Below are 17,232 nucleotides of genomic sequence, written 5' to 3'. Positions count from 1 at the left end.
TGAGCCTCCACGCCCGGCCAGCCAAGCTCTTTTCTTTTCTGCACATCCCCTGTCCTAATGTAGTCGTAACTTTCATAGTTTTGGTCCTACTTTGGATGCAGTTGAGTATATATCTTCCTCATTAAATGCTCTAGCCTAGGAATGTTTCCATGTGGTTGCCTAAATTATGTCTTGTTTATTGCTGAAATTATTTTGTTGTCTTCCAAATTATGTCATGGAGGTTTGTACTTACTTAATCGATACCTTTCAGCCAGCTGGCTAAGATCCCCTCAGAGTTCCTTTGTTTACAAACATCCTGGTGAAGTATGTCCTGTGCCTGTGATTGGCAGGTGTGAGAGAAATAGATGCTGGTTCTGGAAGGCTCCTGCCTGTGGCTTTCCCCCCTGAGTTTTCATCAGCTTTTCAATGTATCTGTTTTACTGGGCAGTCTTCAGACTCTGGCCCCAGTTCCTCTTGTTTCTTATGGCTGGTATCAAACCTCGCACATCACCCTGGTGGTGTGGTTTTATTGGTGCCAACCTTCCTTAGTGGTGGGATGAGTTTCTAATCCAGTTTGCATTGCCAGTGTGGCTATGAAGCTCCGGGGGTGGGGTCCCCGCTTTCGTCATCAGTTCCAGGCGCTCAGCTTCTCCCTCTGGGTGCTGGCAGTTGTGGATGTGGGTGGCTGTTACTCAGTGCTTGGGCCATCTGGCCCTTCCTTTCTGTTCTCTTTTCCCCACCACCCAGGCTCCGGCCGTTATTTTCTCTTCTTATCTTTATTTTTTTTGAGACAGGGTTTTGCTCTGACACCCAGGCTGGAGTGCAGTGGTGTGATCTCGGCTCACTGCAACCTCCGCCTCCCGAGTTCAAATAATTCTTCCACCTCAGCCTTCTGAATAGCTGGAATTACAGGCACATGCCACTGCACTGGGCTAATTTTTGCATTTTTTGGTAGAGACGCAGTTTTGCTATGTTGCCTGGACTGGTCTTGAACTCCTGGGTCCAAGCGATCCTCCCACCTCAGCCTCCCAAAGTGCTAGGATTACAGGCGTGAGCCCCTGCACCCGGCATCCTTATTTTCTTATGCCTTGACTTCTGCTTCTTCTCTAGATGTTCTCCCTTCTTCTGAGCTCTTTAAACTCAAATTCAACCATAGCCAGACCCATGGCTACCCATCCTAATACACCATTCTCATCCTCCAGTACCTCCTCTTCAGAAAGACATCAAATGACTCCCCGCAGCTGCAGAATGCCACCGAGTTCCTCACCTGGGCAGTCAGAGCTTCTTGCAGCCTTGGGGCCCACAGGACTGCTGCTTGAAATCTGCCCTCTAGCTACTCTCAGGCCTTTCCTGCTCCCGAAGAGACCATTGAAATTGTTGAGTCTTAAAAATATGTGTACCTTTTGACTCCATTGCTGGAAATCCAGTCTAAGGAAATAATCCACAAAATGGAAACAGCTATAATGTTTACACACTCTTTCCAGCATTGTTTTAAATAGCACGAAAGTGTAAACAAGATATACGTCAAACAATATGGAAAAGATTTGATGCATTATTGTGGATCTTCTCACTGGAATTTGAAGCACACATTCAAAATGATAATTATGATGACAATTCAACACCAGGATAAACACTTAAGAAACAGAATGAAGAGGACTAGGGAGCTGCCAGCTACAGAGCCCAGTGTGTGTCCCAGCACATATTCGGTGTTTTGCTCACCTCCCACAGACAAGGAAACCCACAGAGGGTGTGGCACACCTGCCTGAGGTCACATAGCTCATGGTCCCAGTTTTGCTGAATTCCAAGGCATGTTCTTCTTATGCTATAAAATACAAAACTGTGTATGTAATTTAAGCTATTTAATACTTTATTTTTAGACAGAGTCTCGCTCTGCTTCCCAGTCTGGAGTACAGTGGTGCAATCTCAGCTCACTGCAACCTCCACCTCCCAGGCTCAAGTGATCCTCCCACCTCAGCCTCCCAAATAGCTGGACTACAGGTGTGTGACACCGTGCCTGGCTAATTTTTGTACTTTTTGTAGAGATGGAGTTTTGCCATGTTTCCCAGGCTGGTCTCGGACTCCTAAGCTCAAGTAATCCACCTGCCTCAGTCTTTATTGTGCCTTTTGTCTCCAACTAGACTGTAAGAGCCTCCAAACCAGTCCTGTCTTGGCAGTGTCTCATATTGCCAGGTAGCTCTTGGCACAGTGGGAGGACCCGTAATGGATACTCAATATATGAGTCAGCAAATCTTATTCTCCCTCCAGTTGTGACCAACCTGGTGTGGGGCTGGTTGGTCACTCTAGGGGGTGGCAGGAGAGGCTCTGGCATGATGCTGGGATGCTCTTGTGCTCCCATGGCTCATCAGGCTCCTGAGCCAGAATCCTCCACCAGTTACCACCTCTACTCAAAGGAAGCATCTTTGGCTGAGCACAGTGGCTCATGCCTGTAAACCCAGCACTTTGGGAGGCCGAGGAGGGTGGATCACTTGAGGTCAGGAGTTCAAGACCAGCCTGACCAACATGGCGAAATCCCATCTCTACTAAAATACAAAAGTTAGCCAGGCATGGTGGCGTATGCCTGTAATCGCAGCTACTCAGGAGGCTGAGGCAGGAGAATTGCTTGAACCCGGGAGGCAGAGGTTGCAGTGAGCCAAGTTCGCACCACTACACTCCAGTCTGGTTGACAGAGTGAGACTCCATCTCAAAAAAAAAAAGAAAGAAGCATCTTTGCCTTCACTATCTGCCAACTTTTTTTTTTGAGACAGAATCTTTCTGTGTCGCCCAGGCTGGAGTACCATGGCACGATCTAGGCTCACTGCAACCTCCATCTCCCAGGTTCAAGTGATTCTCCTGCCTCAGCCTCTTGAGTAGCTGGGACTACAGGCGTATGTGCCACATTAGGCTAATTCTTGTATTTTTAGTAGAGATGGAGTTTTACCATGTTGGCCAGGCTGGTCTCGAACTCCTGACCTCAAGTGATCCTCCTGTCTCCACCTCCTAAAGTGCTGGAATTACAGGCATGAGCCACCATGCCTGGCCTATCTGCCAATTTTTTAAAAACTTTTTATTTTGAAATATGGATTCATGGGCAGTTGCAAAAAAAGGCACAGAGAGGTCCTGTGTACCCTTCACCCAGCCTCCCCCAGTGTGAACATCTGCATAACTATAGTTCAGTATCCACACTAGGAACTTGATGGTGGTACCATCCACAGAGCCCATTCAGATTACATCAGTTACACATGACTTTTCAAGAATAATCTGTTCTGGAAATTGTCCTTTCCTACTTGAGCACATTTTCTTCATATCCCCACCTGGAATATTTACTCTTAGTTCAAATCTCCCACATCTCCGAAGTCAGAGGGCCTCCCTGGCTCTGTTCCTGACTCTGTTCCTCACTTCCTGTGTGATCGTGGGCGAATCAGGCAACCTCTCTGAGCCCTGGTTTTCTCTTCTGAAGACGGACAATACTAACCTCATGGTATTTTATTTTTTTAACAAAGTGCTCAAGTTAGGCAGTTAAAATAATAGGCAGTCAGGAAATGTCTGTTTTCTTTTCACCCTTTCTGACATGGAAAACCCTCTTTCTCACCAAACAATGGAATCCTTCTCTTTTAAATAATGTTCAAAATTAGTCTCCTCTGACACCTTCTGTCCCATCTCTAGTTTCCTCAGCAACCCTGCTCTGTGTGTGTGTGACAGTTAATTCGTATGATCCTGATTATATGTTCCATGTTCCTGGTGAATGTATTTTCAATTCTATTTTTTACCTACCAACAATACAAGGTATTTGCAGGCAAAGACCTCAGTTCTTTAATTTTACAAGTCAACATATGAGATAAGAGCCTAGGTTTAGTGCCATCTGTAAAACAAGGATAACTGTATCAACCTCATAGGCTTTTTGTAAAGATTAAAATGAAAGAATGCATAATGCCTGGAACAGACAAGCTCAAAACACGTTAGCTGTTGCTGACGGTCATCATGACGCCCTTTCACTTGTGTTTCCTCATGGAGCTTTGTCCTTGGGCAGGGTCTCATTCTGTCACTCAGGCTAGAGTGTAGTGGTATGCAGTGCAGTGGTATGATCACGGCTCACTGCAGCCTTGACCTCCTAGTCTCAAGCAATCCTCCCACCTCAGCCTCCTAAGTAGCTGGGACTACAGGCATGCGCCACCATGCCTGGCTGATTTTATTTTTATTTTTAGAGATGAGGTCTCACTTTGTTGCCCTGGCTGGTCTCAAACTCCTGGGCTCAAGTGATCCTCCCACCTTGACCTCCCAAAGTATTGAGATTACAGATGTGAGCCACCATGCCTGGCCTTGGATTTAGATGTCTTAACCGTGATTGGTACTTCACATCCAAGAATAAAATAAAGATAAAGGACATTAAGGGCTATCGTTGCTCCAGCATTCCATTTTTTTCTACCCTGCCTTTTTTCTCCTAAGTTGGGAAAAAGATTTTAATAATAATTATCATAGTAATACTGATGATGATGATGATGGTGAAAGCTAACAATTACTGAGTTCTTATTGTGTGCCGGGAATAGTTGTAAGAACTTCACCGTGTTAACTTATCTAGTCTTCACCACAACCCTATTAAGTAGATTCCCTTCCTCCCATTTTGCAGATAAGTAGACCAAGGCACACAAGATTGTACAGCTTGCCAAAGCTGGAACTGTATTTGAAACCAGGCTTTCTATTTCCCCAAAATGGTTGGGATAAAATTTTCCTGCTGTTAGTGGTCCCGAGAGACAGAGAATGGAAAAACATTCTGTTTATTTTCATCTATTCTTTGCTTGAAGAGCATATCGAAGCCGAAAGAAGCCTGTAGTTCGTGAAGAATTGAAGCCCTGACATTAAATCAATCAGACACTTTTCTCTCCTTTTAAATTCCCATCCTCAATTAAGGTGGCAATCAGATTAACCAAGATTGGCCGGAAACGGGTGAGCATCTCGGAAGCTCCAGAGCTCCAAAAGGTCAGGCCACTGACAGCTACTGATTTGTCTGTTACTTCAGGCAAGTCTCACCCACACTGTCTCCCCAGGGAGAATTCAGCTGCTGTTTAATTCTACTCCCAGTAAGATCTGTTTGGAAACTCAAATCCTGCCTCCTTCCCCAAATTCATTTTCATCAGCATTTCTTCTTGATCTCTTCAATCCTGAATCTTTCCCAGACGAGATATAGGTCCCGGCCCCTGCAGATGTGCCCCTCTGCTGCACACCAGTCCTGCAGCCACGTGGTGCTGTTTGATTTCCTTATCACCAATAAAACAAAACCAGGCTCTGCCTGTATGATTCCTGGCTTTAATAACCAAAGGCAAATTGCTGCGTCACTCAGAATAATGAAAAACTGGAAACAACAGAGAATGATTAAATAAATCAGGATCCAGTCAAAAGATGAAATAATAAGTAGCCATTAAAATTAAGTTTAGAAACATTTTCTTTTCTTTTCTTTTCTTTTTTTTTTTTTTGAGATGGAGTCTTGCTGTTGTCGCCTAGGCTGGAGTGCAATGGCACGATCTCGGCTCGTTGCAACCTCTGCCTCCTGGGTTCAAGCGATTCTCCTGCCTCAGCCTCCTGAGTAGCTGGGATTATAGGCGCCCGCCACCATGCCCAGCTAATTTTTTTGTGTATTTTTAGTAGAGACAGGGTTTTGCCATGTTGGCCAGGCTAGTCTTGAACTCCTGACCTCCTGATCCACCTGCCTTGGCCTCCCAAAGTGTTGGAATTACAGGCATGAGCCACCATGCCTGGCCAAAAAATCTTCAGTAAGAAAGTAAGTGCTCACAATATAAGAAGAAATTAGGTTTTAACACTATCCTGTAGGATCCCTATTTTATGCATATATATTTAAAAATATACATAAACATGGACACAAAAACTAGAACAAATACACTGAAATTCTAATAGTTATCTTTGAATTACATGATTCTAAGTGATGTTCATTTTCTTTTTTCCCCCGTTTTATAAATTTATACCTGTGAGCATCTATTCCTTTTAAATTCAGAAGCAAGGAAAAAGGGAAAAGAAAAGAGGGAACATTTTTGTTTTTCTTAAAATTGTCCCTATTGGAGGGTTATTGATTTTTTGTTTCATGGATTCACCAGTACTTACCAGCTGTCTCCACCCCTCACATCTCACATGTCACCTCTTCCAGGAAGCCTTCCTAGATTCATTAAACTCAGAGATTTCTTCAGTTTTATGGACTCCTTAGTCTCATTGTGACATATCCTTGACCTTAAATGTGTGCAGGTTTTGTGTCCCCAGCTAGAGAGTAAGTTCCTCGATGGCAGAACCTGTCTATTTTAAACTTCCTTCTCTTCCCCACGCTACCCAGCAAGTGCCCTGCAAACTGCTGGGGTCCATTAATGTCAGTGAACACAAGTGCCTCGTGGAAGGCACTTGAATGAGACGCACCTCTCTCTCTGAGCTTTGTTCCATTTCCTCCAATTCATTTGAAGGGGGTGTCCATGCCATTAGCCCTGGGTCAGATTTTATTGTAAATTGTTTAAAAAGAATTCCATTTGCTTTGGTAGGAATGATCAAGTCCAGCCCTTGTCTTTACAAGAAGATTATAAAGCTGAGAAAATAAATACAAACTATATCGAGCAAAAAGGCATTTTTCTTGGTGAATGGGGATGAAGGAGTTGATGTTTATAAGAAGGAAAGGAAAGGCCAGGAGGGGAGGTGACTTCCCCGAGTCTCACGCTGATCAAAGGCAGGTGAAGTCACACATCACGCCAGCTTTCCTCCAGCCCTGCTGGGCTCAGGATACTGTATTGAGGTCAGAAGAAAATGAGACCTAGGAATTTACAGTTTATCTTGGGAGAAGAAACGATGAGTCACTGAAATAACTTCGCCTGAACAAGCAGTGGGAGAAGATTATATAAGGTGATACAGTGCGAAGGATGCACAGAGGTTGAGCTGGCAGAGAGCACGCTGTGCCTGTGGTCGGAGGGTGTTCTTCATGGAAGGCTTCCAGGGAGCTCAGCAGGTGTCAGGATCCGCCAGGTGTCAGGTCCGTGGCGCTGACTCTCCTGCTCTTTCAACATCTCCAGCTTGTGACCGGTCCCCGTCACCCAAACATCCTCTCATTCACAGCTACGGGGCTGTGTGGCTCCCCCAATCTGCTTCTCTTCCAGCCTCCCAGACCTTCTCACTGTGGATTCTGGCTGCTGGACACAGAGTATTCCAGGAGGCAGGGCATGGGTGAGAGGACCCCCTACAGTGGAGGAAGGACTTGAAGATGAAGCAACTGTCCCCACCTCTATTGGGGCATCCCTTGTTAAATCCTAAGTTGAAGGGTTGACATTTAATGCAGCACAGGCCATGCTACCTGCTTGACCATGAAGCAAACTAAATTAAATATTTGCCTTAGAGCTACATAAAGAATGAATTGAAGCGATGAGACTGGCCAGGTGCCCGGGACTGAGTGGCAGGTGTTAAGGAGGCTTCCAGCAAGGTGGCTGTGGCAAAGGAGAGCACAAGATAAACTTGGGAAATTGTTAGAGATATGTTTTTTCGAAAGTGATGGAAGAATTAGGGAAGTTTCATGGCAGAGAAGAACATGCTATGTGACCTTGGGCAGGGCACTTAACCTCTCTGATCCTGCCTTTTTATGTGTAAAATGAGAATAATAGTATCTACTTTATGGGGTTGTTACAAGTCTTATATAAAATATTTGTAAAGTGCTTGTCCTAGTGCTTAGTGCAGAGCTGGTGGTAAACCCTGGAATTTTTTAAAATTTATTTTATTTGTAGGACTCTTATCAATGAAGAACTTTGTATCCAACAATAATAAACAGACATATTGCAAGTTACATTTTGTAGAAGAAGCAAATAAGACTGGCTGCAACAAAAGAAATTAGATACCTGCATTCTAGATTCTTTATACAAACAGTCCGTTCTATAAATAGTAGAATTAAATGCAAACCAAATGCTTTTAAAAGTTTGTATACCTACATGGCAATTACAATCTCCACATGCTAAAAAGAACAATAACACAGAACACAGCATTCTTAATGATTATAGCGCATTTAACACCTTCAGCCATCCTCTGGGTTTTCAGATCATATTGGCAACTGAAATTTCACATCCACATGCGCTTGCTTGGCTAAGGTCACTGTTTCAGAGAGCCTTCTGACCATTCTAGCAGCTTCCTCCAAGTGGTCACAAGCAAGAATTTTAAGCCCACTGTCTACTCTCGGTGCCTTAGCATCATCAACTCGTGTACCTTGTAACCCCCACAACAGGTATTTTAATTTCCACATCTTTTACTGCCGTGACTGTACCCTGTGCAAAAACACCACACTGCATGATTCCTCCAAAAATGTTGACCAGAATAGCCAGTACCTTTTTATCTGAAGTGATATGCTTAAGTGCTTTTGTTACTTGATGGACTGTAGCACCACCACCAACATCAAGGAAGTTGGCTGGAGTCTCTCCCCAAAGCTTTTTTTTTTTTTTTTTTTTTTTTTTTTTTGAGACGGAGTTTTGTTCTTGTTGTCCAGGCTGGAGTGCAGTGGCACTATCTTGGCTCACTGCAACCTCCGCCTCCCGGGTTCAAGCGATTCTGCTGCCTCAGCCTCCTGAGTAGCTGGGATTACAGGTGCCCGCCATCACACCTGGCTAACTTTTGTATTTTTTGTAGATACGGGTTTCACCATGTTGGCCAGGCTGTTCTCGACCTCCTGACCTCAGGTGATGTGCCCACTTCGGCCTCCTAAAGTGCTGGGATTACAGGCATGAGCCACCACGCCCAGCCCCTGAAGTTTTATTACATCCATTGTGGCCATGGCCAAACCAGCACCATTTGCTAGACAGTCTATATTTCCACTGAGGTCAATGTAGTTGAGATCTGCCTTAGCAGCATCTTTGTCACTTTCATCTTCCTGGGTTCAGTTCTATAAATCAAAGATTTTCTTTTGGTGATAGGCTGAATTAGAGTCAAAATTGATCTTTGCATCCATCACAGCACAACTCCATCTGAATCTTCCACTGTTGGATTTATTTCTTATCATGGTTGCATCATATTTCAGAAAAAGGCTGTAAAGCTTGACCGTGTTTTCTGCTGCAGAATCCACAGTATTAGGTGGAAATCCCATCTTCTGTTCAAGCCGGAGAGCTTGTTCCTTTTTGATGCCTTCTACGATATCAACAGGTTCTTTAATTGCATCAGGAGTCTCAGCAGCAACATCTGCCATGTTGACATCACCATGTGAACTTCCTATTAATACAGGACCTTGAAATGACCTTTCCATCACTATTGCAGAGTAGTCTTCTCCCCTGGGGTACTTTCACTCCAATGCTTGATTGCATATTCTGCCCTTTTCTCCCATTTGCTTTTTGAACAACTTTTTCCCAATCATTTGTGAGGAAACATCTTTTGCTTCTTCTGGAGAGAAAACTGTCTTCACTCCTCCTTTGAGGCCACTATCAAATGTTCCTTTTCCTCTACCATCCACTAAAACCTGCGCCTTCATCTCAACATCTTTTGAACCTGCTTCTTACTACTTGTGAGTCCCAGAGAACTTGCCAGCAGTACTCATAGTTACAGTTTATCCTGCACATGTTATTTCTTTCTTCCGTACCTACTTTTTTGGCAATTGCATAAGCTTCATCTGGTGACTTTGCCACACATATCCTTTGGGAACAGAGATGCCAGCTTCTTGCAATAATTCCATACTCATGTATTCATGTAGTGAGAGATTCCTGTGCTGTTTTTGCTGTACTTGGAGTCCATGGTTATTCAACAATCCAGAACCTCCTAGAGCTTGAGCAGTGGCCCACAGGGCCATCCAGAGCAGGTGGCTCCGAAGGGTGGCTGTAGCCAACAGCCGCCTGTAGAACATGGAGGCTGCCATTTCTGAGTCAGACCCATCCCTTCGGTGCCTTCTGCAGCCATACAGGCCCCTGGAATTTTTTTAGATTTTAAAATCAGCATGAGAGAGACCAGAGTGGCAATGAAGAAGAGGAAATAAATCAAAGGAAATAATGTATCTCAGTGGGCCTGGCAGGTGATGCTGGTGGGAGTTTGGGGGAAGGGACCTAGATTTTGAAAAGTATGATGTAGTGTTTGAGACTTTGTTTGTTTCAAACCACCAATCGCCCTGAGTAGGGGGTTGCTGTGATCAAGGGGACAGCTCAGTCAGGCAAACAGGATCCAGCAAGCAGGCCAAAGAAGAAACAGGGCTGCGACACCTAGGGGTCATGGGGACCCAGATGCTGCTGGTGGCCCAGGTGAGGGTCCTGCGTCCTCTGTGGTGAGGCTGCCAGCAGCTGCAGGATCTGCTCTCACATGTTGGACAGACAAGGAGCTGGTGGCATCTCACCCTGGCTGTGTGCCGGAATTGTGTTGGAGCATTTTAAACACCTCTGGGTCCTCTTCACAGCACAGGGGTCATTCTGATGAGCAGCCAGGATTACTGCCACAGGCCAAGCCAGGAGCCAGCTAAGGGGGTTGGGGGAGTGAGGACAAAGCAGTCTAGAGGCCTTGGGCGGACAGGAGGAACTCTGACCCAGGCTCCCTGATGTCCGGCATGTCTGCCTGGAGAGAGACTGGTGCCAGTGAGCCAGGCCTCAGGAGCTACAGGTGTTGGCAGCCCTAGAAGATGGACTGGGCACCAAGTTCAGGAACAGGAGCCAACTGTTCTATAACAGGAACTTTTCCCCAGAGCTACCCTGGGAGCACTATCTTGCAAGCACCCGGAGATCCTTTGCTAAGTGCCTCATAGACTTTGACTTACTGACTTTGAAATTACTGACCTTGAAATTCATCATTGCTTTTCTGCTCAATCACACCGTCGTCCCTTCATTTGACAAACCTGTATGAGCACCCCCCGCCGCCACCACCCGTGGGTTGGACCCTATTCCAGCCCTGGGACACAGTGGGGACAAATGGACAAAGGTCCCATACTTGAGGAGCTTACCTTCTAGTGGGGAGATGGAGTGTAGACACGATGAACTGTGTCCATTGGTAAAAAGCACTATGAAAAGGAATAAATCAGGACAGAAAATTAAAGTGGAATGCTGGTCAGGGAAGCTCTTTCCAGCTCGGTGACATTTGGGCAGAGACCTTAGGGACATGAGAGTGGGAGGCCAGAGGACATGGGAAAGAACATTCCAGACAGGGGGTTTGGGGCAAAATGAGCCATTGAGGGAGGTCTCACCATTCTTATGGTTTTAAAGGAGGAAGGTGCCAAAATCATGTCATTGAACATTTGGTTTATTCCTACCGATTTGCCTTTTCAGTGGCAGTGCAGCTACATACTAGGGAATTGGCCATATCACGTTTCCCTCTCTTCCTTAAAATAGGTATGAAAATATCAGGTAAGACAGCTCCTAGTGACAGAAGAGGATCCTTCATAAATTTACCTTCGGCTACTGTGGTTGGATCTGCCAGACACGATCCCCAGAGAGTGAAAGACGACCCGTTGGAAAGTGCTTCTGTCTTAGAAATAAAATGGCTCAGAATTAAATGATTCTTTTATAAGCATATAGTTGTGAGTTAAACTCCACAATTTGTATTATGAATACTAACATTAAGAATAAATACCTTGGCCGGGCGCGGTGGCTCACGCCTGTAATCCCAGCACTTTGGGAGGCCGAGGCGGGCGGATCACAAGGTCAGGAGATCGAGACCACGGTGAAACCCTGTCTCTACTAAAAATACAAAAAATTAGCCGGGCGCGGTTGTGGGCGCCTGTAGTCCCAGCTACTCGGGAGGCTGAGGCAGGAGAATGGCGTGAACCCGGGAGGCGGAGCTTGCAGTGAGCTGAGATCGCGCCACTGCACTCCAGCCTGGGCGACAGAGCGAGACTCCGTCTCAAAAAAAAAAAAAAAAAAAAAAAAAAAAAAAAAAAGAATAAATACCATCAGAGTAAGATTGAAGAAATATATAAAAACATATTACTTAGTGTCTAGTTACAATGAACTGTTTTTAGTTTCTTTTTAATGTCTATTATTTGTTTCTTTCCTAGCTGGGTTTTGTGGCTACTTAGAATTCACCATTGTTGGGTTGGAAGCTTTCTAGGGGTGCTTGTGCTTGTGGGTTCCCAGCGCCCCCAAGCTGCTTTGGGACCCAGAGGCTGGGCACTCCTGACCAAAGCTCCCCCAGCTGTCCTCTTGGAGAGGAGAACTGGGAATCTCCTGCCGTCAGCTTCGATTACCTACCCAGGAAGTGTGGACTATTGCACAGGGCCAGAGAGTAAGAAATGAGAAGAGCTAGGATTTCATCCTAAGCCTGTCTGACCTCCAAGCCCAGATTCTTAACCACCATGCTCTGGTGGTTTGCAGACTCAAAGAGTGGTCCTAGGACCAGGGGCATCAGCATCCCCTGGGAACCTCAAAGAAATGCAGAGTCTCAGGCCTCACCCCAGAGTCTAATCGGAGCTTGCATTTTAACCAGATCCCCAAGGGACTCGTGCACTCTACAGCCTGAGATGCACTGGCCTAGTGGTTCTCTTTCCACATAGGCCTCAGTTTCCCTAGCTCTGTGACAATGGTAACGCATCGCTTCCCTGGTTTTATATTTCAGAACATGGACTCTGAAGGTAGATTTTTGGGGTTCAGATTCTAGTCTGCCATTTATTAGCTGTGTGGCTCTAGGCAGGTAACTTAACCACTTAATGACTCAGTTTTCTCATCTATAAAATGGTGATAAAAATAGTACCTATGCTGGGGCTGGGCGCGGTGGCTCACGCCTGTAATCCCAGCACTTTGGGAGGCCGAAGCGGATGGATCACGAGGTCAGGAGATCGAGACCATCCTGGCTAACACGGTGAAACCCCGTCTCTACTAAAAATACAAAAAAATTAGCCGGGCGTGGTGGCGGGTGCCTGTAGTCCCAGCTACTCTGGAGGCTGAGGCAGGAGAATAGCATGAATCCGGGAGGCAGAACTTGCAGTGAGCAGAGATTGTGCCACTGCACTCCAGGCTGGGCGACAGAGCAAGACTCTGTCTAAAAAAAACAAATAGTACCTATGCCCTGGGTTTGTGAACCCAGAACATCTGAGACAGGTCTCAGTAAATTAATTTATTTATTTATTTTTACTTTTTATTTATTTATCTTTTTGAGAAGGAGTCTCACTCTGTCATCCAGGCTGGAGTGCAGTGGCGTGATTTCGGCTCACTGCAACCTCTGCCTCCCAGATTCAAGCGATTCTTGTGCCTCCGCCTCCTGAATAGCTGGGATTACAGGAGCACGCTGCCATGCCATTCTACTTTTTTTGTATTTTTAGTAGAGACGGGGTTTCACCATGTTGGCCAGGCTGATCTCGAACTCCTGACCTCAAGTGATCCACCTGTCTTGACCTCCCAAAGTGTTGGGATTACAGGCGTGAGCCACCATGCCTGGCCAGTCTCAGTGAAATTAGAAAGTTTATTTTGCCAGGCTGAGGACGCTCTCATGACACAGCCTCAGGAGGTCCTGACGACATGTGCCCAAGGTGGTCGGGGTACAGCTTGGTTTTATCCATTTTAGGGAGATATGAGACATCAATCAATATATGTAAGATGTACATTGGTTCAGTTCAGAAAGGTGGGACAACTTGAGGCGAAGGCAGGACAACTCAAAGTGGAGAGGGGGCTTCCAGGCCATAGGTAGATAAAAGAGAAATGGTTGCATTTTTTTGAGTTTCTGATTAGCCTCTTCAAATGAGGCCATCAGATATACATTTATCTCAGTGAGTGGAGGGGTGACTTAGAATAGAATGGGAGGCAGGTTGGCCCTAAGCAGTTCCCAGCTTGACTTTTCCCTTCAGCTTAGTGATTTGGGGGCCCCAAGATTTATTTTCCTTTCACAGGTTGTTGTAAGGATTACAAAAGTTGGTGCTTGTGAAGTATTTTAGAGCTGTGCCTGACTCACAAGGAATAGGACCCACTGTCTTTTTCACTGCCATGAACCCTACCCCCTGTCTTCTTGTACCTCTCTTCTGAGAAGCCTTCCCCAACCATCAGAGCTCAAGATAAGTTCTCTCTTTTTAGATTCTATGGCAAATGATCTGGGATTTCCATCATAAAACTGTAACTTAGGGAAAATCTGTTATTGTATTAATAAGGAAACTTAAGGTCGAATGACGGAATTGGGCCTGGAACTCAAAGGTCGAGTGACTGAAGCAGGACTTAAACACCACTACGCTTTAAACTCTAAAATTAGGGCTGTTCCTAATGTGATACATTTATGGTATTATATTCCTTACTATTTCCCACCTGTTTTTAAAGTAGGTAATAAATGTCTTGAAAAAAGCATAATAAAAATATTCATCACAATGATTTGATTGATTGATTGATTGATTGATTGAGACGGAATCTCCTTCTGTTGCCTAGGCTGGAGTGCAGTAGCACAATCTCAGCTCGCTCCGTCCTCCACCTCCCCGGCTCAAGCGATTCTCCTGCCTGTCTTCCGAGTAGCTGGGACTACAGGCCTGTGCCACCACACCTGACTAATTATTATATTTTTAGAAGAAACAGGATTTCACCATGTTGACCAGGCTGGTCTAGAACTTGTGACCTCAAGTAATTCGCCTGCCTCAGCCTCCCAAAGTGCTGGGATTACAGGCATGAGTCACTGCACTTGGCCAAAAGGAGGGTGCTGGTGGCTGTTGACTTTTCAGAATATATTTGTTTGTGCTACGAATCTGGTATAGGGGGATTTAGTATGCCTGGCTTCATATATTTATTTGTCCTTGGAGCCTTTTTCTGGGAAATGCTTGTTAGCATCACACAGCTAGTGTTTCATGGAACACAGTTTGGGGACTGTGGCTCTGCTCTCCAGAGCATCTGCTCTCCTACCCCATGTACTTTTTCTTTTGAAGACTCTATTTTTTAGAGTATACAGTATGTAGCTTTTTCAGATTGGCTTCTTTCCCTTAGTAATATACATTTAAGTTTCCTCCATGTCTTTTCATGGCTTGATAGCTCATTTCTTTTTAGTGCTAGATAATATTCCATTGTCTGGATGTACCACAGTTTATTCACCCACTGCAGGACATCTTGGTTGCTTCCAAGTTTTGGCAATTCTAAATAAAGCTGCGGTAAACATCCATGTGCAGGTTTTTGTGTAGACATAGTTTTCATTTCCTTTGGGTAAATACCAAGGGGTGCGATTGCTGGATCGTATGGAAAGAGTTTATTTAATTTTGTAGGAAGCTGCCAAACTGTCTTCCAAAGTGGCTGTACCAGTTTGCATTCCCACCAGCAATGAATGAGGGTTCCTGCTGCTCCACATCCCTGCCAGCATGCACTGTTGTCAGTGTTCTGGATCTGGGCCATTCTAATAGGTGTGGAGTGGTATCTCATTGTTCTAATTTACATTTCCTGGATGATATATGATATGGAGCATCTTTTCATAGGCTTATTTGCCATCTGCATATCTCCTTTGGTCTATTAAGGTTTCAGGCCATTGACGGATGGATTGATTGATTGATTGAGACAGAGTCTTGCTCTGTCTCCCAGGCTGGAGTGCAATGACGTGATCTTGGCTCACTGCAACCTCTGCCTCCTGGGTTCAAATGATTCTGCTACCTCAGCCTCCCGAGTAGCTGGGATTACAAGCATACACCACCACACCTGGCTAATTTTTGTATCTTTAGTAGAGACAGGGTTTTGCCATGTTGGCCAGGCTGGTCTCGAACTCCTGACCTCAAGTGATCCGCCTGCCTCAGCCTCCCAAAGTGCTGAGATTACAGGCATGAGCCACCCTGCCTGGTCCCATTTTTAATTGGGTTATTTTCTTATTGTTTAGTTTTAAGTGTTTGTATTAGTCCATTCTCATGCTGTTAAGGAAGACATACCTGAGACTGGGTAATTTATAAAGGAAAGAGCTTTAATTGACTCACAGTTCAGCATGGCTGGGGAGGCCTCAGGAAACTTACAATTATGGCAGAAGGGGAAGCAAACACGTCCTTCACATGGCAGCAGCAAGGAGAAGTGCAGAGTGAAGCGGGGAAAAGCCCCTCATAAAACCATCAGATCTCACGAGAACTCACTCACTATCACAAGAATAGCATGAGGGTAACTGTCCCCATGATTAAATTACCTCCCCCCAGGTCCCTCCCATGACACGTGGGGATTATGGGAACTACAAGATGAGATTTGGGTAGAGACACAGCCAAACCATGTCCAGAGTTCCTTATGTTTTGAAGACCACATACACACACACACACACACACACACACACACACACACACACACACACACATTCTTTATTAGCTGTCTTCTACAAATACTTTCTCCCAGTCTATGACTTTTTATTCTCTTGATAGCACCTTTTGAAGAACAGGAATTTTTTTTTTTTTTTTTTTTTTGAGATGGAGTCTCGCTCTGTTGCCCAGGCTGGAGTGCAGTGGCGTGATCTCAGCTCACTGCAACCTCCGTCTCCCGGGTTCAAGTGATTCTCCTGCCTCAGCCTCCCAAGTAGCTGGGACTACAGGCGCCCACCACCATGCCCAGCTAGTTTTTGTATTTTTAGTAGAGATGGGGTTTCACCGTGTTGGCCAGGCTGGTCTCGAACTCCTGACCTCAAGTGATCCACCTACATCCGCCTCCCAAAGTGCTGGAATTACAGGCTTGAGCCACCACACCCAGCCAAAGAGCAGGAATTTTTAAACTTCATGAATTCCATTTTATCAGTTCTTTCTGTCATGGATTGTGCCCTTGGTTTTTTATCTAAGAAGTCATCGGAGAAAGCAAAGGTCATCTAGGCTTTTTCCTATGTTATCTTCAAGAAGTTTGATAGCTTTGTGTTTGACATTCAGGTGAATGATCCATTTTGAGTAAGCTTCTGTGCAGGGTGTAAGGGCTGTGTCTACATTCATTTTTTTGCATGTGGATGTCCAACTGATCCACCTGTCAGTTCTTTCACTAGAAGCACGCTGCCTTGATTGCTGTAGCTTCCTCATGCACTCGTCAGTCCCTTAAGGTTCACCTCCTCTTCCCCTACCATACAGCAGCCACTCCACTAGTGGCCTTCCAATGGCAAGTCCCATGGATTCTCTGCAGCATGCCTCTTGTTTGTGACTCCATTCTGTTGTGTGACCTCATGTTGTGTCACCTTTGCATTGGGGTTTGTAGAGTTGGTGCTGAGGTTCTGGCTTTGGGAAGGTGGCCAGACAGGAATGCAGGTTGGGGTCAAGGTATCATTACTTGCAAGTGCACAGGGCTGCCTTGGGGAAGTGGCACGTGTTTCAGACCCACAGTATTCTGAAGGGGTGTACTGTGATTCTCACTTCTTACGCCTTTGGATGGGCCTTGGTCACTG

The 17,232-nt window shown here is 45.4% G+C and overlaps 1 protein-coding gene and 1 pseudogene across 4 annotated transcripts in view; one reads left to right on the top strand and one right to left on the bottom strand.

Moving 5' to 3' along the window:
- EFR3B (EFR3 homolog B) overlaps window positions 1–17,232 on the top strand; it is a 115,118-nt gene that overhangs the window by 29,332 nt on the left and 68,554 nt on the right. The gene's annotated exons all lie outside the window — the stretch shown is intronic.
- Window positions 8,536–11,647, bottom strand: LOC141408366 (succinate--CoA ligase [ADP-forming] subunit beta, mitochondrial pseudogene; annotated as a pseudogene).

This window comes from Macaca fascicularis, chromosome 13 (genome assembly GCF_037993035.2).
Source record: "Macaca fascicularis isolate 582-1 chromosome 13, T2T-MFA8v1.1".
NCBI lineage: Eukaryota > Metazoa > Chordata > Mammalia > Primates > Cercopithecidae > Macaca > Macaca fascicularis.
Note: the sequence above shows the minus strand (reverse complement) of the source record. Positions and strands in the feature narration are given on the sequence as shown.